This window comes from Dasypus novemcinctus, unplaced genomic scaffold (genome assembly GCF_030445035.2).
Source record: "Dasypus novemcinctus isolate mDasNov1 unplaced genomic scaffold, mDasNov1.1.hap2 scaffold_190, whole genome shotgun sequence".
Lineage (NCBI taxonomy): Eukaryota > Metazoa > Chordata > Mammalia > Cingulata > Dasypodidae > Dasypus > Dasypus novemcinctus.
In genome coordinates, this window is record NW_026688168.1 from 325,214 (window position 1) to 351,225 (window position 26,012).

Genomic DNA, 26,012 nt, shown 5'->3' on the forward strand with positions numbered 1-26,012 from the left:
AAGCACTGCTACTAACCATGGTCCATAGTTTCCAAGGTAAGGCCCACTGATGGGTTGCCAATTTCCTGGGGATATCTGCCCTGGCTAGAATGTCCAGATGTCTTTAGAGCCCTCAGGAACACTCCTGCCTGAGGCATTATTTACTGTGGCAGCCACAGAGATCCTCCTGTGACCTGCCTAAACTTTCCTCTGGAATGACTTCCTGACTCATATTGAAGTATCCTAGCCATAAACACTCATTTGTATTTAATATTCCCTCTCTTGGTCAAGGTCTTTGTACAAATGTATCTCTAGTTGGCAATTGGTAACAATCCCTCAGTGCCAAGGGGGCCCATCCTTGGGAGTAATGTCCCATGCTGGGGAGAAAGCAGACTTCTATGCTGAGTTTGGCTTAGAGAGAGGCCACATTTGAGCAACATACACATTTTCAGAAGGTAACTCTTAGGCAGTATATATCACTAGGCTAAGTTTCAATTTTACAAGAATGAAGTTCATAACTACCAGCATTAATATCAAGGGCCTGGCATATTGGTCTGTCCTCTTTTAGCTAGGTTCTGATGATGTATTGATATTCTTGCCACTGTATTAGAAAATGTAGCAGGGCTCCAAGAATGGGAATTGAAAGTTTTGTTGGTTACTGAGATAACACCCCATGACCATATGGACACATTCATAATCCCTAGAGGCATGCCTGAGGTGCACCCTTCCCCATGCATCTGTCCCTCACTGTCACCCTGCACCAGTAGACCTCCCCTGCCATAGCTGTAACTTTTGTGTAGTTCAAAACCTCCCCATAAAGTCAAAAGTTTTTTGCATTGTGACTTTCATCACCTTAATATCTGTTATTTTTTATGTATACTTACAATTTCATCTGTATCTTCCCCCAACATCTTATTTTTTTTCACTTTATCTTCAAAGAAGCTTTAGGTTACAGAAATGTCACATCAAAAATATAGGGAATGAGCAGATGTGGCTTAAATATTTGAATGCCTGCTCTCCACATGGGAGGTCCCAGTATGATTCCCAGTGCCTCCTAAAAACAAAGACAAACAAAAAATGAAAAAAAAGCAAACACACACACACAAAAACAACTCAAAGGAACTGATGTGGCTCAGTGGTTGACTACTGGCTTCCCACTTACAAAGTCTGGGTTTCACTCCCTGGTCCTGGTACCTAAAAAAAGAGAGAAGAAAATAGAAGAATATATAGGTGATTCCCATATACTGCACCCCTTCCCATCTCATATTTATTCCTATTAGCAATATCATACATGAGTAGGGTTCATCTGTTACAATTGAAAAAAAAATGGAAGCATTGCTACAAACTATGGTCAATGGTTTATGTTATGGTTTACACTTTGCATCATACTTTTATACATTTTCACACAATGTACAATCATCTGTATCCATCATTGCAAAATCACACAGAACAGTTCCAATGCCCTCAAAATGCCCTATGATCCATCTATTCTTCCCTCCTTCTTCCCTCGGAACCTATGTTAGCCACTAAGTTTCAATTTTCCAAGAATAAGGTTCATAGTCTTATGCATTAATAATGAGGCTTTGACATACTGGTCTGCTTTTATTTGGCACTGCCCATGTACTCTAGAGATTCTTGCCCCTCTCTTTGAGTATATAGCAGGATTCCCAGGATGGAATTTGAATATTTTCTCATTGTTTGTGGGTCTCCATCCACTGATATAACACCTTATGACAAGATGAACACATTCATATTCCTTTGAAGCATCCCCCAGGGGCATCCTTTTCTATATGCCCCCCTAGCACCGGTACACTGCACCAGTGACCTACCTGCTGTATTTGCCAAAAAAAACATTCCCATCCTTGTAGTCCCAACACAAACCAACAAATCCCAAGTACACTTGTTCCTTCCTCCAAGACTTCCACAATTCCATACAGTCCAAATTAAATACCTCCACCATGCTCACCCTTCCATTCCAGTTCCATCAACCCACTCATATCCCTGCATCACCATCACCCCATCCACTGCCAAACCACCCCTTTCTGCCTTATCATAGGCTCTGCCCATATTGAGCTTGGTTCAACACACTCAACTCCCTTTCTGTCTCCTTTAATCTATCTTCCAGACTCTCTGTGAGTCTCCTAAATAAACTTAGGTCATATCAGTGAGGTCAAGAAGTATTTGCCTTTAGTGACTGGCTTACTTCACTCAACATAAGGTCAAGATTCATCTATGTTGTCACATATATCAACATGCCATTCCTTCCTACAGCTGAGTAATATTCCATTGTATGTATAAACCACATTTGCTTATCCATTCATTTGTTGCTGGTCACAATTCTTTTGCATATATACCCAGTGGTGGGATTGCACAATCATATGGCAATTCTATAATAACCCTTTTGAGCACTGCCAAATCATCCTCCAAAATGGCTGCACCATTCCACATTCCCAGCAGCAGTTGAAGAGGGTTAGTCTTTAAGGAAATGGAGATTCCATTTTTAATAAGTAGGGTGGCTAATATTTTAGAAAGAAACAAAACTAGAAAATAACAAATAGAGATGTGGATATGAGTAAACTGGAGTCCCCATATATTGGTGATAGGAATCTAAAATAAAGCAGCCAATTCGGGAAATAGTTTGACATTCCCTCAAAAAGCTAAATCTAGAACTACTATATGACAGCTACCTATTAGGTTTATATATTAAAGAATTAAAAACAGAGGCTGAAAGAGGTACTCGAAACCAGTATTTATTGCAGCATTATTTGCAATACCCAAAAGCTGGAAACCACCTAAGTGTGCTCATAGAGAGGAATGAGTTTTTTTTAAAAGTGGCATATCCATACAATGGGATATAATTGAGCCATAAAAAGTATTGAAGTTCTGATACATACTACTATATGCATGACCCTTAAAAATGTACTGAATAAGGCAGACACAAAAGTAAAACAGTTGGTGATTGCAATTATTTGAAAGCTAAGAAAAAGTAAATGCACAGAAACAGATAGGAGATTAGAGTTTATTACCAGGGACTAGCAGGAAGTAGAATGGGCTTAATAGCTAATAATTACAGAGTTTCTGTTTCAGGTAATGAGAAAGTTTTGGAATTGAATGTTTGGTGACAGTTACAAAACACTGTAAATGTAATTGATTCAAGTAAATTGTACATGCTGTAAAAATGGGTAAACTGGCAAATTTTCTATTACATAGCTATCTCATTGAAATTTTTAAAAAAATCCTCTAGAATGGATGGGATATTAAAAGTCAACAAGGCTGTGAGGCTGAAGCAGTATTTCTTGAAATCAGTGTGATACTGACGATTTCCTTGGACTTCAGAATAGGTTGGATATATATCATCATACTGTATAGTTTAGTACCACTTATACATGAACTATTTCACATTGACTTAGATCGTCTTCAGCTACAAAGCCAAGGATTCTATTCTGATTACACTCCACTCTTTCCTTTGTCTCTCTTTCCTACATGAAGGGTTTCTGGGTAGCTCCACCATCCTTGTTTGCACATTGTAGCCTCTTGTCTGGGCAAAGCAAAGTGCCCTGAGTAATGCAGGAGCTGCACCCCAGTGTACTGATCATTACTCTGTGTCCCCCTAGCTCCCATGGAAGACCTAGTAGAGGAGCCTTCTAGTGACAGGGTGGTTGAGGAGGTCCCATCTAATGTTGAGGTGAAGTCATCTGTTTTTGTCTAAGATAGAAATGTTCCTTTCTCAGATTTGTCCTTTTTTAAATTTGAGTACAGCACTTATTATATGATGGTATGAATTATAAATATTTTTAAAGATTAGACTACAGCATAATTATATATTTTCTTCTCCTCCCCCAGCCCCACCCCCACCCCCACCTCCATCCTACTGTTCTTACTGTCTGTGCCCATTCACTGTATGACCTTCTGCATTTTTGTCTTATCTTCTCATCTTTCTCCTCTAGGATTCACTAGGACTCAGTCCTGGAGACCTCTGATGTGGAGAGAGGTACCCTTTTACATGTGCCACATCAGTTCCTGGTCTCTGCTGCCCTTCACTTTGACTTTCCCCTTTGTTTCTCTTTTGTTGCATCATCATCTTACTGTGTGACTCACCTAAGCAGGCACTGGCTCACCACAGAGGCACTCAGCTCACCATGTGAGCACTAGCTGACTGCATAGGTACTCACACAGGCACTTGGCTTAACACATGGGTACTTGGCTTACTGTGTGGGCACTGGATCCCTTTACGGGCACTGGCTCAGCACATGGGCATTCACATGGACAATCAGCTCAGCACATGGGCACACAGCTCACCATGAGGGCACTTGGCTTACTATGTAGGCACTGGCTCACCATACAGGCTCACTTTCTCTTTTTTACCAGGAGGCTCCAGTGATCAAACCCAGGTTCTCCTATATGGTAGGTGGAAGCCTTATCACTTGAACCACATCTGCTTCCCTGAACTACAGATATTAACTGTCTGATCCAGTGGGGGTGGATTCCAGGGGCCTGTGGGAAGAGGTGGGGGCAGGGAATGAGAAGAATGGAGACAAGACAGGATTCTGATCAAGCCTCGTTTATTGGGGGTAGAACATGGGAATATATACTGAGGGAAGGGAACGTGTCCATGGGTGATAGGTTGGTCTTGTGGGTGGCAGGCATCCAAGGAGGGAATTGGCTGAAAATTTGTGCCAGGTCTGCAGAATTTCGCACCTTGCACATGCGTGCTGCTGTGGTTACCAGAGTTGTGGCGGGAAGGGGAGAACAAAGAAACAAGGAGGAAGAAGAAGAAGGAAATGGCGGGGCAGGGCTGAGGTAGTTGTGAAATCTGCCCATGTTGTTGGAGGCTGTAAATAGATTTCACAGTGGGTAGCTCCCCACAGGTCCCCCTTCTCTGTTTAATATGTTAGGAACTGAAGTGAAGAACAGCTGGTGATGGCTCATGTTAGGGCAGGGCTTATGCTCAGTGGTGACGTGCAGCTGCAAGGTGCTCCCGTACTGAGGGGGCTGTGCCTGTCTTAGGTTGGGGCTGCACCTGTTAAGTGATCAGTCTTACCTGTCATTGGGAATCATGGCAGCATCTGTCTTAGGTTGACTGATGGGTCAGCCCAGTTGCCCGTCGTTAGCTAACCAGACCAGCGCCTCAGCGATAAATGACTTGCAAATATAACAAGCTATAACAGGGAGCTCTACACCATGCATGACATGCATGATGTACTGAGATTAGTGGGTGAGGCCACACCCACCCTGGTCTTGTTTGGCTAGGGCACCTGCTGCTCATTTGAACCACTAAACTCCTCACTGAAGCTGTTTTCCTTACCGAAGCTGTTCAGCGATATTAATTAAACAAAGAAGGGTTAGCTGCAATAGGGGCCGTTGTGACCACGGGCAGGGAGGACAGGCAAGGAAACACCATTAGGGTACAGGTTGGTGATGAGGCAACATAAGAGATTTGCATTTTCAAAGGTTGGTTGTTTGTTCTTCGGTCTGGATAGGCTGGTATTGATGAACAGCATCAAGATACATCACATGGGCAGAAATTTGCTTCATCCTTTCTTGGAGAAATTTAAGGAGGCAAGGTGCAAATGCACAGATTAAAAGGAGAGTGATTAGGGGGCTGAGGAGGGGACCTAGCCACATTACGAAGGGGGAGGTGAGCCAGGCAGATAAGGAGAGGTTGATTGGGAGGGCAGTATTCCTTCCCCCAATTCTCACAATTTCTTAGCATTTTCCTCAACAATACCAGATTCATTTATATAGTAGCAGCATTCCTCCTGGAGGAAAAGGCAGGTTCCCCCCTTTTTCAGCTGTAAGTTAAGGGCCCTGCAGTTTTGAAGGACTACTTGGGCGAGGGATGTTATTTGCCACTGCAGAGAGTCAAGAGACTGTGCACTGGATTCTAGGCTAATTTGTCATTCTTGTTTAAAGTATTGCAAGCTGATAAGGCCATGACCAAGAGCACCACCTGCCATGGCAGCTGCAGTGACTGAACCTGTGAGGCTAATTTTTTACCAATATAGGGAGGAAGGTGGCTCTCTTTGACACAGATGCAGATAGTAAAATTTTTAGTTTGCCTTCTCCATAGTATGTTAGTTGCGGGGTACTGGCTATTAGGATGCAAGGCCTCATTTTTATAGAATAGAGCATTTTTGGGTTATAGTTAATTTTCTGACAATCATGAGTAGGATTCTTGGTTATGATTAAATTGTAAGAGGGAAACAAAGTCACAATAAACTGAATATTATTATTTTTGAAGATAATTATGGTCTGATTTTTAACCTACATACAGGAAGGATGGTTACTAATGCATAAGGGTTGATAATCAAATGGTAATATGAGATTATCAATTCTTTGTCTTTCTTTATAGGGTTTAATTGGCAATCGATTATCAATTGGTTTAGGGAATATATGGGTTTTATTCAGATATATATGAAAGAATGGCTTTTTCCAGGTTAACACTCTAAGTAATGGGGGTTTAGGTATAAAGGCCTAATAAGTGTAATTACTGGCAGCTTCCTTATTACTTACGATCACCATCATCAGAAGTTGTAGAAGACTCCATCTCTTCATTCTGGGGTTTAATCCTTTTCAGAGATAACTAAATTTGTTCTCCATTTTCTGAAATGATAAGAGCATAGCCTCACTCCCTTACTTTAATCCTGCCTTTTTTCCATTCATTGCTTAAAATATCTTTCTAGAATATTGGTTGATCTTCATTTCCTGTGTCTACTGTAGATGTTTGACATTTTCCAGAGTGACATTCTACAGGTGTTAATGAATTATAAACATTAAGAAAATGTAAAGTAAATAAAGCTTTTGCTAATTAATCTTTTGGTGTCATAATAACATTATTTCCCCCTTTTTGTTTTAAAAGCATAGTTTTTACGGTATGATGGTTGCATTCAACTATGGCTTGACCTGTAGGATTATAAGGAATATTAGCAACATATTGAATACCATATTTTAAAAGGAAAGATTCAAAGGATTTACTAATGTAAGGTGTATTATTAATGTTTAGAGGGCATCCCATTACAGCAAAAGCAGACTATAGATGTGAATGAACATGATGCAACTGTTCCTTACTTTGAGCAGCAGTGTACATAAAATGAAAATAAGTGTCAATATAAACATGAACATATTGTAGTTTACTAAAGGATGGTATGTGAGTAACACCCATCTGCCATAATTGATTAGAAGTCAGGCCTCCGGGATTAGTTCCAGCTTGAAAAGGCACCACTGTTAGTGGTCCACAAGTAGGACAAGAATGAATAATTTTTGTGCCTGTAGTTTTGTTAACTTTTGATATTTATTTTGCACACCTTTAGCATTAATGTGAGTTAGAGCATGAGCACCTTGTAAACACCCTACTAATAAATCAGCTCAAGCATTATTTGCTGTCATAGGACTAGGCAAAGAGGTATGAGAGCGTATGTGAGTAATGTAAATAGGATGCTGTTTTAACCTGATGAGATGTTGCAAGTCAGTGAAAAGTTGAGATAACTTATTAGTAGCAAAGATATGAGCTGTTCCAATATGCTAAACAGTAAGGCATACATATTCAGAATTAGAGACAACATTCAAAGTTTCCTTAAATATTGTTATCACCTTAATGATGGCAGCAAGTTCAGTATGCTGAGCAGACATGAATGGAGTCTGCCAAGCCTGTTCTTTTCAAGAAGTAACATATGCTGCTTTTTTATTACTATTACAATCGTAAATACTGTACAAGATGGTTAGGCCATGCACATAGTCCTGAAAAGCACTGCAAAAGTTCATTGTTAGGTTTATTATAGATAAAGGAATGCAGCTGGCTTGATTTGTGTAAGAAGACAGTAAAGAAAGTCTTAGCAAGTTTTAAAACAAAGTGATAGCTGTGCTGGACTTTAACTTTTTGCAACAAACTAGCAGTGTTTGGGATTGCTGCATACTAGTGTTGTTACTTTAATCTATGATAAGAGGTTGTTTCTGTGACACATACTCTTTTATTATAATTAAAACCATGAATAACCACACTGTACTTCTCTTTAATATTATGCTGAAATATTGGTAACTTTATACACTTTTAAGCATTTATAGAAACCTTTTGTTCATACGACTTTAATTAATAGAGGGTTTAAGGGAAGAAAAAACTTGTTAATTTTATAACACTGTAAAACACCTTTTATTTACTTATAACATATTAAAAACTTAATTATTACTTTAATTTTTCTTTCAAGGTAAAAGAACAAATCTCTTATAATTAGTTTGGAATAAAAGGCTACTGTTCAGGATTAGGTTTTGAGAAAGCAGTTTTGAACATTATGTTCCTTTAAAAGAGATAAAACTTTCCTTTCTTGGAACACCGAGGAAATGATAAGCAGAAGAAGCACAAGAAGCTATTTTGATAAGACAGACTTTCTTTGTATACTGATTATTGAGAATAAGAACTTTTACCAAAACAGATTAATGATGAGAGGCCTTGAGAAAGAATAAAAGTTTTCAACTTTGCAGCAGCATACTACTTGATACTAAAGCCTTTAAAATTTTATAGATAGACCCATCAAATCTTATTCCACTTTAACTATAAAATTTCCTTTTTCACAAACCTTCTGCACTTTTAGTGGTCACTCAGGTTTTGTTCCATATTTTACCCTTTCTTAATAACCAATCATTTTATCTTAGGACAAAATTATCCCATTTCCTTAATAATAAAAATACATTCCATATAGCCTACATACAAAGTTATCAAGCAAACTTTTTATAACATAATACCATGAACACTAAATGAGCTTGTTAAAATAATGAACTTTACTTTAAATACTTAGTAGCATGCAATATCAGAAACAGTTTCCTAAAAGCAAGTTGTCAAGGGAGGCTGGCTGCAGCCAAGCTTCCCTGTTATAAAATTACTTTTTATTATTATTATTAATTCAGGTTTGTTTAATAATGACCTTTTGGAAATAGCCACTTAAACACTTTAATTTAAATAATGCTTTATAAGACCTTTTATAATTATTTATAACCATATAGACTATAATTATATCATTTTTAGACAAATTTTATCTTTACAGAACACATTCCCTTACTTAAAGTTATCACAATACCTTCTACAACTTGCCACATGCAAATTAAGTTTCAAGAGTTTATGAAAAATTAGCCATCCTACTTTAGGACAAAACACACCCCCTTGCAAAACCCATTAAATTTCAGCTAGCATTGCCACAAACACCCAACTCTTTAACATTCATTCAAGTTTCGCCTCCCCCACACCACCCTGCAAAGAAAAACAAGCCATTCATTTCAATCTAGGCAAGAACCATCCCCTATGAAAAGGCATAGTAATTTTGTTAATCAAGACTTACAATTTTTATCATTGTAGATATCTTATTAACATTTAAACTTATGTATTAATATAATTAACTTAACTATTAATATAAGTGCTTATTTAATTTTTGGCCATTTGAATAGAGCTCTTTTAAAAATTTCTACTAATTTATATTTACCATCCGGAGGTATCACAATATACACTGACATTGAATGAACAGACAAACACAAAACAATTACAACACATTAACAGAAACATACAATTTATTTACAATTGACTCATAATTCTTACTTTCTTGGTATAGCTGCTTTTAAATCCTCTGTTATATATCACATCTTAGATTGTACCTTTTAAGATTTCTTCTGGAATTCATGTCGCCTGTAATATGCAAGCTTGTGCTTGGAAACATTAGTTATCAGCAATCAGTTAAAATAACTTGAGCAGCATAACTATAGTTAAGTTTTTATTTTGCAGTTTAGACAGACCATTAACACACATTTTTGGATTATTACTGTAAGACTATACTGAGACTTGAAGTTCTAGAGAAAACTATTGATTTAAAACTGAAAATTACTTTTAGACCTTGATAAAAACTTCGTACTAATTTTATTATCTTGGTTAAGTAAGCCCAATCAGAATTAGCATGGAAACAAAACAAAACACAAATGTTGCCACATTTTTCTCTCTTTCCAGTGGCTTAACTATATTAGCCCTCACTAGCCTAGAGCTACATTGTCATGTAGACAGCAGGGAGTTTGAAGAGTTGTGAAAGGGATTGGCATTCGCTGGAGCAAAGTTGATTGCCTCATAAGCTTGTTTGGGTTTTGGGGCCTGTAGCTGGCCTCATGTTCTGTTTCCCTGATGGGGAGGGAGAGGTTGACCCTGCATGTTGGTTTGGGACCAACAGCCACTAGCACAGTGCTGGCTGCGGCAGCAATGAGGACAGACTTTAGGGGCACTACTAGGCTTTTTGTTAATACCGGGGGTGGGACAGTTTTGGGTGAAATGGCCGGGATCACCACACTTAAAACAAGTTCTTATTTGCTGCAGCTGTAAAACCTCTTTTAAAGTGGTGGCCATAGCAAGGCCTTGTTGGTAGGCAGGGCCAATTTCAGAACAAAGCCTGATGTAACCAGACAAGTCCTCCTTCTTTCTATAAGGTCTAACTGCGGCCTGACAAGCCGCATTCACATTTTCAAAGGCAATTTGCTTTACATAGTCTGTTTCTGTATTGGTATCACCAAACAGTCTTTCTGCAGCCATGCACAATCTGCCCACAAAATCTGAAAAGGGTTTCTCTGGCCCCTGCTCAATATTAGTGAGGGAGGAGGCAGGGCATTCTTTTGTGAGCAACCTTTTGCAGGCCCTAAGGGCTGCAGTTTGAATTTGGGCGAATAGGCCAGGGTTATAATTCATATGCTGTACAGTGCCTTCATAATCTCCCGAGCCTGTTAAAGAGCAGTGGGCCCATAGGTGGAGGAGGCAGTTTTAAGCTCTTTTAAAGATTTAAAGGGGAAAGTGGAATGCACACGAACTATCTTCACCTCACTATCTGCCTCATTATCTGCCTCATTGTTTTGCCCCTCCGTTTGCCTTTGGTGACCCGGATATGCAAAAAAAAGGGGGGGGGGGGTTTTCACTGCAAGGGATGCATGCCTGGGTGGCCTTTCTAAGCAGGCACAGGTGGGTGGGAAGTTGATAAAAGGATTGTGGTTAACTGCCTTTCTGCATTTATGGTGTTGTAATCCTTTTAGCTGCTGTAGCTCCTTTATGAGTTGTAAATGCTCCCTTCCTGTGGAAACCAGGGATAAACTTCTTTTAGGAACGCAAAGAATTTAGAGAGTTCTTTAACATTAACCTTTACTTCTCTTGTCCTAAGTGGGGCCTGCAGGCCAGACAGGAAAAGGGAACAATTATTAGAGGATGCCTGCCCCATCCTCGCCGATCACTTACCGAGCCTTCAGAAGATAGGCAGTCTTCTGAAGGTCTCTTCCGCCCAAGCTGATAGCTCAGGTCTCCTGCCCAAGCCGATGGCTTAGGTCTTCCACCCAAGCTGATTGCTCAGGTCTTCTGCCCAAGCTGATGGCTTAGGTCTTCTGTCCAAGCTGATTGCTCAGGTCTTCCGCCCAAGAATTCTCAGGTCTTCCGAGTTCGCGTAGATCACCTGGCCAGGTTTTCCGTTGTGTCGGCGTATCAAGAGTACTTCATTCCTGGCCCCACCCATGTAGGGCGCTGCTTGTCCAATCTGGCAGGGGTGGATTCCAGGGGCCTGTGGGAAGAAGTGGGGGCAGGGGATGAGAAGAATGGAGGCAAGACAGGATTCTGATCAAGCCTCATTTATTGGGGGTAGAACATGGGAATGTATACTGAGGGAAGGGAACGTGTCCATGGGTGATAGGCTGGTCTTGTGGGTGGCAGGCGTCCAAGGAGGGAATTGGCTGAAAGTTCATGCTGGGTCTGCAGAATTTCATGCCTTGTGCATGCATGCTGCTGTGGTTACCAGAGTTGTGGCGGGAAGGGGAGAACAAAGAAACAAGGAGGAAGAAGAAGAAGGAAATGGCGGGGCAGGGCTGAGGTAGTTGTGAAATCTGCCCATGTTGTTGGAGGCTGTAAATAGATTTCACAGCGGGTGGCTCCCCACAATTAACCACTCTTTAGGGGAAGGATAGTTGGGAGATGCCTACCAAAAGATCTCAGACGATGGAAGTGTTAAAATGGCAGTGTTGTTTCATAAACCATATGGTAGTGGATTTATGCTTGAGCACCATTATTCCTGATCAGATTAGGACTTAGCTAATTGCCATCAAAATGGATTTGAGAAACACATACCGCAGGAAAAGGTTGACTCCCAAAGTTAGTTGCCAGGCTTATTCATGGGGGCTTTGACTTTACTAGTGCTTCCTATATGTTTTTATAAAATCACCATCTGAACAGACCCTATTCAACATCATAGTATCCTCATAGTTTTCTTTTCTACAATTGCAGGGGAACTCCAGAGCAACTGAAAAAGTAGGTGTTCTGGGCTCATCCGATGTCTGATGAGAAAACAAATATAAGAGACTCGGGCTTCAAACTAGAGACTCAGGCTAATCACAGCATCATGGTGAGATGAGGATTAGGGGTATGATGAAGGGTTTCCATGGAGGAAATGTGCCCTTGTTACTACATTCTGTGGTAATGGCTGTGATCTCTCTAAGTTGTGCAAGTTTTGCATGCAAGGGGGTTTGCAGGTACTCTAGTTTTAGTTTCTGTGGTGTAATTTTTAGTTTGTCTGTGAGCAAAAGGGGTGACCATAAGCAGCTCCCTAGATGTTAGGTGCCATTTACACTGGACAATTACCAGGGACAGTTTTCTCAAGTACAACCCATCACCACAGCATGCTCTAGGTATATGACCTTGTTCTGTCCTCACCACAGCTGGATCTGGGGTTTGCTTTCTATGATGGCAAAAAGATGTGAAAGTGAGGTGCAGATGTGAACTCACTCTTGCACTGCTAAAGGGAAGGTCATAAATGTGAACTCAGCCATGTGTCATAATACTGTGACCTACAGACATGAACTTACCACACAACCATATGCTTGCTAGAAACCATGCAAGAGAGTTCTAGCACATGTGTATGTACCTACACCCAAATTACCTGGGCCTACAAAGAGACCAAAACTGCCTATCATTATAAAGTAGCCTCCATAGTCACATGGCCTAGGGAAGTTAGCTGTCCAGAATATTACAGACTTTGGCATAGTTATTAGTACCCAAAGCACACAGTACTCCCACATGCAAATGAGCAGCTCAAAATTCTGAGTTGTGTGGCAATACATAGGATAACATGGTCAATCCTAAGAGGGCTGAGGACACAGCTCAGCAAAGTCACCAAAAGCAGACAGGCAGGAAGTGGCTGTGGCTCAATCAGTTGGGCTCCTGTCTACCATACGGCATGAACCCAGGGCCTCTTTGTAAAGGCAGGCTCAGCCACATGCTGCAGAGAGCTACTGGCCCAGGTGCCATGGAATGCCACGAGCCCGCAAGCACTGCAGAAGGTATCCAGGCCTGCAAGCACCATGGGGTGCCAAGTCAGCAAGGTGACATAACAAAAAGGGAGACAAGCAAAAAAACACAGAAGAGCATGCAGCAAATCAACACAGAGCAGACAGCAAGCAAGCCACAAAGCAGGGGGGAGGGGGAAATAAATAAGTAAAAATACAGACACAGAAGAACGCACTGTGAATGGACACAAAGAACTGAGAACAAGCAAAAAAAAGCTGCAAAGGGGTGATTAAAAATACATATATATTAAGAAAAAGCAGATAGGCATTGAGAAGACAATACAGTGCATTTGATAACATCATCCCAAATGACACCATAGATGCTCAAATCATGAGTCAACACAATACTGTCACTGAAAAATAAGAACTCAGGAACATCATCATTCTTAACCTGGTTTCTAAAACCCTTCTTGAAACATTCTTAAACAGCTGTCTTTATGGGTGTTGGCACTCAATCTAGGCAGCCCTCCATAATGAGCATCCCAGAGTTGATGGCCAATAATGAACAAACAATATTTCAATGAATTAACAAAGGGGGTTGCAAAGAAAGATTGGAAGAAAATCCATATGATTAATAAGCAGTAACATTTAAATGGTAATATTTTAGATCATCAATCTTCTACAATTGATTATCTTTATTACAATATGATACTGAATAAATGCAATGGAATGTACAATGTAGACTGGAATCTAGACCACCAAAAAAAAAGTTGCTTTTAATCAAGTGGAAATTCCTGTGGAACAAATGGTAAATGTAGCATCAGTACATGTGTATCCAAGGAGCTGAATTTGTTGGATTTGTCAAGAGGATACTGGCAATTTAGGTGAGATACACTATAGAGAGGAGATGTGATAGTACTCAGCCGCTGGGTCACAGCATGTATTTTTGTGCCATTTGTACACTGGGTATGGCCAATTGCTTTAGGCTTCCATTAGCTACAAAGCTGGGGACACTGAGTTTTGTTTCTTTCCTCCTACTCTCCCTGCCATCTTTCTATCATGATGGAAGGCCCCACAGTAGCAAACGTCATGCTTGTTAAACTACCATCTCTACAAAATTTAGCATCTTGTCCAAGGCCATAAATTTCTTTAGCAATTCATAAGCAACCCACACCACTGCATATTTCACATATATTAACCTGTAAAATCCTCACCAGAATCATTCTTGCAATGATGGACACTCTCCCCATCCCTTACATGAAGATTCTGAGGGGCATTGATTAATGACCCAAGACTTCAAATTCCTAAGTGGTAGAGTCAAATATTCTACCACTAATATCTGTGATAGTGCTACCTATCACAATATATACTAATATTGAGATAGTATATCACAATATACCAATATTGTGAGCTATCATTTACATCACAGGCATGATTTATTAGTGACAATGAAGGAGTTTCCATCATCTGTATATATGCATATGCCTTAGACAGTTCTTAAACACTGCACTTAAATATTTGATATACTCAGGGGTCATATAACCCAGGGTTGCATTAGTTGCATTTTACCAAATCTTTTAGTTATTAGTTTGAAAAGCAAGAGAAAGCCCAAAATGTTTCTGGTAAATTCCGAGACTTGTGAGGCATCAGTAGAACAAGTTGCCAATCTCTGCCAATGTTGGGTCACAGCTCAGTGCATGGCCCAAGTAGACAGGTATTGGGGAGATATTTTCATCTACTTGATGACTTTATTGCCACAGCCATACAAATGATCATTCTGTGAGTACACATTGGAGGAACAGTAACCAGGAAGTAATCAAACTCCATCTTAGTCATAAGCTTCATGTTCATCACTCTCATTGCCACATTCCTGCATAGGTGGGATAAAGAATCAATGCTCAACCTCTCAATACAGTTAATCCAAATTAACTGTCCCACAGTGGGCTGGTTCATGTAAGCATGGAGAGTCACATCACTCAGTGAATACAAAAATACAGTAATGAAAAGAAAGAATGAAGGAAAAATATAAGTTGAACAAGTTACTTTTAAATGGTAATGCTTCAGTATAATGACAAGCTCTATAAAGACTATCCTTATGACACATCTCAGTGACTCAATACAAAGAATAATTTACCTAGAATTATATCCAGTCCACCAATACACACAAAGAAAAATACTACACAACAAATGAGTATTTTAGTAGCAACATTTTGTAGTAGTGGAGATTGAAATGATCTTGTGAAGTACAAAAGGACACTACAATTAGCTTTGATTCAAAAGAGGAAGGAAGAGTGATAGGACTCTGAGGGAATAGCATCTATTTAATACTATTTGTGGGTTGGATATATCATGTTGCTCTTGGATGCCTTAAGCTACATAGCCAAACATTCTTGTTTCTCATTTGTTTCCTGTTCCTCTCCTCCTTTAAAATCCTTCCACCAGAAAGCATGGGCTACCACACATCATTCCAGGCTTATTGCCCTCAGCTCCATATTTTCTTGCCCATTGCAAAGACATGGCAGCTGCCTGAATAATTCATGAACACCCCTGTAAAGACACTTACTCTGTGTCCTCCCAGCAACCCCCAAGGGTCTGTTAGAGAAGTCCCCTAGAGATAGGGCAGACAAAGACGTTTCATCTAACTCAAAGGTAAGGTCACCCTTTCGTTTACTGAAATAAACTTCCTAATTTTAGCTTTCATTAAGATATGAAAATCAGACCAAGTAATTATTCATGATGTATACAATTTCCTTGGTCAGGGGGAGTGTTCATTTGGAGCCTGTTACTAACTTAGCCCTGACACAAGAGGAACCACAAGGAATCACCTGTATGATACAGGGCTAGTTTTTCCTCGTAGGATTAAGATTTTATTTCCAACCTAAATAGACAGGAGAGATGGATCAAACAGGAAAATCCTGTGCATTTCCACACATCTGTTACAGTTACTTTACGGGGATTTCACTGGACCACTTTTTACCATCAGCTTTTCTAAAGGAAGCAACAGAGTATTTGTGCAAACATAAACAGCATGGTCCAATCCTCAGTGTTTTCATTTCTCTAATTGTAAGTGGCTTCAGGAGTAAGTGCAAATGGTGGTATTGATTACACGTTAAGAAAAAAAAATCTAGATAATTTAACCACAAGGTTTTTCATGCTTACTTTATTGTGGAGAGAAGCCTGCTTTCAGCTTCCACTGGGACATAAGAAATAGGGATGAGCTTCTGTTTAAGGTGAAGACAAATGGCCATGTACTACAGTACTTGGAAGCAGCTGTATTCCCATTAGGTGGTTTGGGATTTTGCTCATACTCCACCACAATTGCACACTTTACATATATTTGCTCAGTCAATGGTCAAACTATAACACTGGGCTTCAAAAGGGGCAGGAGGAGTGGTAAGAATCTCTCATTGAACAAACTGCTGCATTTTATTCCCTTTGCAGGGTTATTTCCTGCTAAACACCAGTGACAGCTTCCCTTGCTTGCTGCCCCTCCATGGTGTGGTTCTTCCTCTCCTCAGCAGCTCACTTGTACTTGCTGATTACCTGCCTCATAGACCCTAATCCCTGCTCCAAATAAGGCCTCATGACCAATCCAGGAGGAACACACCCAAGGTACTGACTGTGACTCCGTGTCCTCCAAGATCCTCCTGAAGGCCAGCTGGAATAGTTTCTAAGTGTCAGGGCAGAGAGCATACACCATTTACTTCAAGGTGAGGTCAACTTTCTTCATCTGAGTTAGAACTGAGCCATTCTTCATTTCTTCCTTTTCCCATCTAATTCAGACATGAAAATTTGATCCTGTGCACTAGAGGTGGGAAGTACAAATGTCTGGTGGGTCAGTGATCAGTGGGCATCTCTTAGCTAATCACTATGTCAAGGGTAAAATCACAAAAGGCAGCATGAAGTTATTAACTATATGGTAGAAAAATATATTCTACTTGGGTTAAAAATTTTGGACTTAGTAATCAAAATGGACTTGAGAGATACATCATCCAGGACAAGCTTCTGTCTTTTCCTGATGTGTCTCCTTTCCTTGAGTTCTTTCCCATCCTGTATTCTAAAGTCACCAAGTGGACATAAGCTTCTGATATCACTATACAGTGAGTTCTGATCCTTACAGTGTTTTCTTTTTTTTAATGAGCATTTATTTTTATTGTATTTTTTGTAGACACAGACCACAAAAAATGTTACATTAAAAAATATAAGGGAAACGGACTTTGGCCCAGTGGTTAGGGCGTCCGTCTACCACATGGGAGGTCCGCGGTTCAGACCCCGGGCCTCCTTGACCCGTGTGGAACTGGCCATGCGCAGTGCTGATGCGCGCAAGGAGTGCCTTGCCACGCAAGGGTGTCCCCCACGTGGGGTAGCCCCACGCGCAAGGAGTGCGCCCCGTAAGGAGAGCCACCCAGCGTGAAAGAAAGTGCAGCCTGCCCAGGAATGGCGCCGCCCACACTTCCCGTGCCGCTGACGACAACAGAAGCGGACAAAGAAACAAGACGCAGCAAATAGACACCAAGAACAGACAACCAGGGGAGGGGGGGGGAATTAAATAAATAAATCTTTAAAAAAAAAACAAAAAAAAATATGAGGTTCCCACATACCTCCAACATACACCCTCCTCCAAAGTCAACAACTTCCTTCATCACTGCAGCACATCCATTGCATTTGGTGAATACATCTTGGAACACTGCTGCACCACATGGATTATAGTTCACACTGTAGTTCACACTCTCCCCCAGTACATTCAGTGGGTTATGCCAGGATATATAATGTCCAGCATCTGTCCCTCCAATATTTTCTTTGTAATTGCAGCCAGCCCATAGAGAAAGCAACAATGGTAAGTATTCTGAAATCTCACTAGCTGAGGAAAAAAATCCACATAGTGAAAAAAAAAAAAGGGGGGGTCTTCCATGCTAGTTTAGTCTCAAGAAGTCCCTGATTATAGCCTCCTGGTAGGAAGGAGAATTGGGGTGTGGTGAAAGCTGCGGCTATTCCAGGTAAGACAACAATTATGTTTCCTGAGAAGCTGTGTTCTCTTTCTTTGGCATTAGTCTGTGTGCACCAGAGTGGCACATGATGAAATGAAAACAGACATATGTGGCCATTCATTAACATATGAGACAGGGAAGACTTGAGAAGATGTACAAAGTATTCAGAGCTGCACATCTAGTGAAAACAGACCCAGGCACTGGAGATATTAGAGGCTTAGATTCCTAAACCACATACTTTCTTCATGCCTCTTCTGCCTGGCAGGGTCTCTAAAGTTCTAGTATGAATTTGTCAACATTTCCTATTTTAATTCCTGGTCCTGAGCCCCACAGGGTCAGTGCATGTATAGCAGATTGCAATTTTTGCAAATTTTCAAAAGCCCAGTATCCATTTGTGCTAGTAGTAATGATATGGACAATAGAGAGAACATATTCACCCTTGTAAAATGATCTCCAGGACAGCTACCCAGAGTCTAGCACTAGGTCCATTCTTTGTACTCACCTTAGTATGTGTGTCCAGTCAACATTTCAGGGTGATAAGATTTGAGAAGAATGCTGTAACTTTTGAGCTAAATGAGGCAGTGAGAAGTTGAGGGCTGATTCCTTCACCTCTTCTTCCACATTTGCAAACTGCTTGCAACATCTTGTTGGAGGCCTGGGACTCCAGAGAACACAGGGAATGTCTCAGGACCCAGGCTAGGGAGCTGGGATTCCTATGGTAGCCAGCACAGCCTCAGGTAGAGAAGAGAGGGTGGAGGCCTTATTTTAATAATGTTCCTATGGATGCTTGTGTTCCTAAAAGACTGACTTGTGGATCAGAGGTACATCTCCACCAGAAGCAAAGATGACGACAATCCAGGTAGGTAACAATTCTCAAGAAAGGATCTAATGGAGAGGATTCCAGATCAGTAGTTATACCTGGTGCCAAATCCAAAATGCTGGATTAGGAATTAAACCTACATTTCATCACATTCAAGAAAGGCTTGATTCCAGCTGCCCCTTCAGTGCTAAAAAACCCTAGCAGGTTTTTGTAGGACTTCTGTGAATGGGCTGCTGGATGGCTTCACACACTGGCTCTCCAAATCCTACTCAGCTGGAGTCCTGGAATTGAGCAGGCCCAAGAGAAAATCTCTGGGCAGCAGGATGACAGCTTCCCTGCTCCTCCCTAAACCAGTGCTGCTGCCAGGCATCTCTGCTATGTCCTTCAAACAACATGTGTGTCCCTCCCTATACCTTTCCCCAGGCTTGTCAAAGCACCCAAGGTACCCAGTCCTAGAGAGGCTTGATGAAGTCACTTCTTTAATTGCCCATGCATCCTGCATAAACCCTATTATGTCAATTGCAGGACAAGGGAATGTGGGCAAGTTACCTCTAATCTTGTGTTCATCCACCCAAAAGGGTTAGGAAACCTATGGGGGCATTGAGAGGACAAAGGTCTGCCCAATTCCTAAGGTCATCCCAGGCACTTGACAGCCACTTGGTTTGTGAGGTGGGTGGTAGCTCTCTTCCCCAGGATCTGATTCAACTCCAGGTTGCAGAGAGTTGCCCCTGGAGATGGGTGAATTGGTAAGTGAATAATTTATTGACTGGAGAAGACAACAATATACACTTGATCATTCCTCCATTTTCTCCTATGGAACAACACGAATGGAAATTAAAGCAAATAAGCACTAATTAGGAGAAAGAAAAGAGGCAGGGAGGTTCTGAGCCAGGAAAATGGGAAGGAAAGCAATAGCATGCTTAGAAAGACAAGGAGACACTGACTGCTTTCTTAGTGCTCAAGGCAGATAAGAGCATTTCTCCCTAAAATTAGAGCATGTGAGGTCTAGAACACAGACCCTATATCTTAGGCAAACCCCACAAGGCAGAAGAGAAGCAATTGAAGCTCAAAACCAGGATGAGATGAGGACAGAATTGTATTCTAGGTGCATGTCATGTTATGACATCAACAAGAGGGGCTTGAGCTCCCCTTTCAACCTGAACTTTCTCCTTTCCTTTTGCAAGGCCACCCCATCACCGTTACAGCATTGTGCATTCAGAAGCATTTTTCACAGACGAAGAAGATTCAGACATAGAGAATGGCAACTTGCATGTAATTTATTTCCTTTCTCCCTATTTTTAAAATCTGTTTCTTATCTGTAAGCATTTCTTTGTAGCTCTTCTTTTATCCATTCTTTATATAATTATCTTGAAGGTCTCTTCCAGGAAGATGAGTTCATACCAATGACAATGTTTTTAAAACATGTCTTCAACTTCCTACCTACTATATTTCTACATTACACTGATTTTTCAACCTACTCTGCACCATGAATCAACTCATGGAATCCAGATAGGCCAGACAAGTAGCTGTGCTGGGATCAGAAGCCTGGATCTCCATTATGGGGAAGGGGACTCTGTGAAGTTGGTTCTGGGCTGGGCTATCCCCTCACAGTAGTGATGCTGCACATGCAGCTCTGGAAATGCAAGTCTGCTCTCCTCCCTGCAGCTGTCTACACTCTTTGAGGAGGAGAAGGAGTCTCTTTATGTCAATTGTCTGTTCCTGGAAAGCACAGATGGCATCCAAGATGTAGAAAGAGAAGAACAAGAAGAGGAAATGTTGAGTGTGGTGTGGGTAGAATGAGGAGGAGAAGGGAAACAGGTCAACTAACACTCCACTGATTCTTTACTTTCTCTTGACACTTCAGGAAATCCAGCCTTCTTGAGGAGCTTACTGAAGAGACTGCAAGTGTGGGAGCATGGAGATAGAGGTGAGAATTGGATGGTGAAAATAAGTGCAGGCAGGTGAAGGATGCCCTGAGACCCTCACCCTAGGGACTAGAAACCCATTCCACAGAAGTCCTAATTTGCTCAGCTATGGCTCCTTAGTTAAGAGGAGAGAGCTCTAGCCCAGTTTAAGAACAGAGTTTGCCCTCCCAATCCCCTTAAAGTCCACCAGCTCTTCCCCTCTCTATTATTGAGTGTGGTGGATAAAGTGGAGTGTCATTGAGTGCCACCTAGTCAGGTCTCAAGGGAAAAGGTTGAGTTAGATTGTTAGTTTGCCAGGGCTGCTTTACCCAATACCACTGGCTAATTGGTGTATATGCAGGAATTGACTGCCTAAAAGTTTCAGAGGTTAGAAGTAAACTCTAGGTGTGAGCATGGCCATGATTTCCCTCAAGCTGGTGGCAGTTTGCCAGCAATCCATAACTCCACTTCTCCCTCCATCACCTATCATCTCTTTATATTTGTCCCCTCTGCTCCTGCTCATGAATTTCTCTAGACTTGCTCTCTTCAGGACTCCATGCATAAAGGACTAAAGCCACCCTGTAGCAGACTGGCATCACTTACACCAATAAGATCTAACAGCCCTATTCACAAATGAGTTCACTTCCCTAGGAGTCAAGGTGAGGGTGAAATCATGACTTTATGGCTGGACCTGACTTGATCCAACAAGAACAGTGATGCTCTGAGGTCCCTCTTAAGCAAGAAGGGTAGCTACTGTGGCCATCTGTTCTCACTGAGACCTCTCAGTTGCCCAAGACATGGGGTTCTCAGCCTCTGCAGTTCTCTACCCAGATACCAGATTAGTTCATGCACCTTTTCTACAGATGAAGGTCTTCAAGATTTCTCTATGTATGTAGAAGTCAAAGAAACAAAACCTGAAGGAAATTTCCCTGCAGAGCTAACTTGGGATGAGAGAAGCAAGGGAGATTTCGCATTACTCATTTCCCCTTATTAAAGATTGCAATTATTAAAATAACTCTATTATACTATAATGAGGAGTGTTTTATAATATCTACATTTTGGAACATATTAATGTAAGAAAATTTGTTTTTGGTATCACAGTATAACTTTTTAAAAATGGAAAATGACAGGTAAGCTTTGTGTTTGATTAAGAATGAAACTGTTGATTAGGAAAAGGAAGGTTTGTTTTTTTTTTTTTTTTTAAGATTTATTTTTATTTATTTAATTCCCCTCCCCTCCCCTGGTTGTCTGTTTTCTGTGTCTGTTTGCTGCGTCTTGTTTCTTTGTCCGCTTCTGTTGTCGTCAGCGGCACGGGAAGTGTGGGCGGCGCCATTCCTGGGCAGGCTGCTCCCTCCTTCACGCTGGGCGGCTCTCCTTATGGGTGCACTCCTTGCGCGTGGGGCTCCCCTACGCGGGGGACACCCCTGTGTGGCACGGCACTCCTTGCGCGCATCAGCACTGCGCATGGGCCAGCTCCACGTGGGTCAAGGAGGCCTGGGGCTTGAACCGCGGACCTCCCATGTGGTAGACGGACGCCCTAACCACTGGGCCAAAGTCCGTTTCCGGAAGGTTTTTTTTTAATGTGAATCTTTCATGACTGAACTCTGTTGGAAATTTCTAGACAATCTTTGTCACAGACAGCACCCTCTGCAAAGAGCAGCAATAGGAATTCAATGCCTCCTGGATCTGGCTCCCAGGGGTATCAGGGACCTAAGGTCACTTCTCCAGGGTCTGAGGTGCCTTCTGGGTCTTGCAACCCACCTCAGGTATTCCAGATTCTGTATTTGTGTTGCAGATCCTACAACTGACAGCTGCAGAGACCTTGACTAGAGGCCCCAGTTTGAGGCTAAGAGGAGCTGGAGATCTCACAGTGTTTGGAGATGCCTCAGTACTCACTCTTCTACTCCACTCAGAATGAGTCAAATTAATGACAGTTCAGTTTTACTTCAAAAGATTAGCTGTTTCAGAAAGAGGTTAATTTAATTTTACTTATTAAACAATATTTGTATCTTTAATACATGTATATATATAGATAAGCACCCTAAACAAAGTTAGCACTATATGAATTATATTTGGTCTCCAAAATGGCTCCCAATTCATACTCTCACTCCTAGAATCTTCATTGTTAGTTGAATAATGGCAAATTGAGTGTGTATCATCCATCCTCCTGTCAATGAATTTCAGTAATTTCATTTACTGAACTCTGTTCACTCACATGGAACATGTCTAGTAGGATAATTGAGTTTCAATGAATTTTTTGCTGTTTTTTCTCTATTTATTTAATGTTACATTCAAAAAATATGAGGTCCCCATATACCCCCCACTCCCCTCACCCCACTCCTTCCACATCAACAACCTCTTTCATCATCATGGGATATTCACTGCACTTTATGAATACATTTTGGAGCACTGCTGCACCACATGATAATGATTTAAATTGTAGTTTACACTCTCTCCCAGTCCACCCAGTGGTCAATGCCTTTTTTTATTACATTTCTGTGTTGCTGGGTATAAAACCACAAATATTGCTTTCCACAAATATACTGCCCCATTTGCATCTGGCACAAAATATTGTTCTCAAAAATGTTGATGAAATAGTAATTACTTTGTATAATGCATGTATAAGGATTTTTATATTTTCTTTAATGGGTAATTTTCCTAAAATATGCCTTGCATTTAGCCTTTCTTAGTCAGTGCTCAGTGTGCACTTTTGATATGCAGCTTCAAAGAATTTCATATCAAACAAAGGAATTGTAATTTTTAGTATTTCTTTCAAGTCTTTCAACTGGTTTTCTGGTTCAGACATTCTATACCATTCCTCATTGTATTAACTCAGGGTTCTCTATGGAAACAGAATCAACAGGAGATATCTGTAAAGATTATGAGATCTTATAAAATTCTCTCATGTATAGTGGGGATGCACAAATCCAGATTCTGTAGGCAGGCTGCAAAGCCAGGGGCTCTGATGAAAGTCCCACGAAGTTCCCAGGAGACGCTGGCTGTCCAAAGAGGAGCTGGGAAATTTTCTCTCAATGCTGAATCACTTCCCCTTTTTAAGGCATTCAGTTGATTACATAAAGCATCACACATTGCTGAAGGCAATCTCCCTGGTAGACTGTAGACATAATCAGCCATCTATGCAGTAAACTCACTGATGACTTAAATCCACAAATGCCCTTACATTACAATTAGCCCAGTGCTTGCTTAACCAAAAAAGTGGGCACACATTCTGGCCAAGTTGACATATTAACATAACCATCACACTCACCTGTTGACTTCTCTTTCAAATCTTTAACATTCTACACTCAATATCTTTTCAGCACTTTCCACTTATTACCTTCTCTTTCTACTTAAGCGTTGTCACTCTATTTCATATATATTACATTTCAAGTTTGAACTGATATTTTTCCAATTTTCTTACTGCCTAATTTCTCCCCATTCATTTTTTGTTTTATAAATAATTTATAATGTCTTCTCAAATATTGTTTCATTTTCTTAGTGCCTCGTATCTTCTTTTGAGAAAGTATATTTCAGTACATAATATAAATCATGATAAAGAGCTTTCATTCATTTGGGGTTATTCTGTACTTACTCCTTTTCTCACTATATTCTTTGAAAATAACATGAATTTTTTCTTTTGATTTTCACATGATTTTAAAAAATTATAGACAGAAGTGAGATTCAAAATACCTTTTCCAACAACACAGAACTGTTTCTGTGTCTAGATGTATTATGAAATTTTTTTTAAAGCATGGAAGCTTTCTTCCCGATATTTCTGGATTCTGTACTTTTACCACTCCTAAAAATGCATCGTCACTCTCATTACCTCTATTGCACCCATCATTGTGTATTTTTTTCCTCCATGTGACTACTGAATATTCCTTTTAGCAAGTGAAACATGAATTACCACTTTGCCAAAATCAAGTCATTCTCCATAAATGGTTATGTATTTTTAAAACCAATTATCTGTTATTTTCAAATATATAACTTGCATTGTATTTCATTACTGAATTAACTTATTTTTGAATATTTATATACATATTATTCCTATACTCATTAGGTTTTAGTTTCTTATATTTCTTATATATGTAAATTTCTTTGTTTTTACACTTTATCTGAGTTGACTTCAGAGTTAACTTCCTTTTTATTTCATTTTAAATCAATCTATTTTCATACATATTTGGTGTTAGCAATGGCAGTTCATATCAGCAATTTTTTAAAAATTTCTATTATTTTGATTCACAATCACATGGGTTCAGTGTCATTTATATGGACTACAATATCACCACCATATGGCTTTAAACTTATCATCAGGCACATACACCAACATCCCTGAAGGAATCTTGGTATTCCCATGGCCCCCAAGGATTGTCTTTAATACTTGTCCTTGACCTATTAATAGTACTGTTTTCTTAATAACCTCTAGAAAGAATAAATTCATTTGATATGCTTTACTGAATTTTAAAACTTAAGAACACATCAAAATGTTTCAGGCATATTTTATCATGAGCGGATTATTAAAACTTGAACACGTGGACATTAGAAAGAATTCAGTTCTTCAAAACCATAAAATTGTAGGTATGCTACAATTAACTCACATTCCAGGATTTCATAAATGCACTCACAGGATGCTATCACCTGGGAACTTTCTACTGCTTACAAAGCAGAGGGACATTTGTGGAAGTCATTCTACTCTGTTCATATACCTGCATCTACAAAACTCACTGCTAACATAATACTCAATAGTGAAATCCTGAAAATCTTGCCTATGAAGTCTAGCCAGAGCAGTTGGGTAAGAAAAAGAAATAAAGTCATTCAGATTGTGCGGTCACCCCTTGGGCTGAAGTGTGGTTTGCTGGCCTGGCGGGGGAGCAGCCGCGGCAGGCCAAGCCGCTGCCCCCAAAATAGGGTGGCTGGTCGGATTCACCGCCACCCCTGAAGGGAGCTTGGCATGGGCGCAGAGTGCCCTCGGGTCTCCCCTTCTCAGCAGCCATGCTTCCATGGCCGCCCCTCCTCCCGGATGGCACCACACGATGCCTGTGGGGCGGC

At 40.6% G+C, this 26,012-nt stretch overlaps 2 long non-coding RNA genes across 7 annotated transcripts in view; one reads left to right on the forward strand and one right to left on the reverse strand.

The window, feature by feature from the left end:
* LOC131277617 (uncharacterized) overlaps positions 1-11,516 on the reverse strand; it is a 119,526-nt gene extending 108,010 nt beyond the window's left edge. For 3 of the 4 annotated variants that reach the window (XR_009184756.1, XR_009184757.1, XR_009184754.1), the window contains exons 1-4: positions 11,222-11,516; positions 3,861-6,582; positions 1,142-1,173; positions 864-1,033 (exon numbers count right to left, since the gene is read on the reverse strand). This is a non-coding gene — a long non-coding RNA (uncharacterized lncRNA). The remainder of the gene's footprint in view (positions 1-863; positions 1,034-1,141; positions 1,174-3,860; positions 6,583-11,221) is intronic. The other variant, XR_009184755.2, reaches the window with a different exon arrangement.
* A 6,642-nt stretch (positions 11,517-18,158) lies between these two features.
* LOC131277616 (uncharacterized) lies at positions 18,159-23,065 on the forward strand. 3 transcript variants are annotated; one of them, XR_009184753.2, is made up of 4 exons: positions 18,159-19,098; positions 20,244-20,331; positions 20,725-20,834; positions 20,924-21,031. It is a non-coding gene; the product is annotated as an uncharacterized lncRNA (long non-coding RNA). The 3 variants fall into 3 exon arrangements; XR_009184752.1 differs by adding an exon at positions 22,759-23,065 and having other exon boundaries at positions 18,162-20,331; positions 20,924-20,986; XR_009184751.2 differs by having other exon boundaries at positions 18,167-20,331.
* The last annotated feature ends 2,947 nt before the right edge of the window (positions 23,066-26,012 follow it).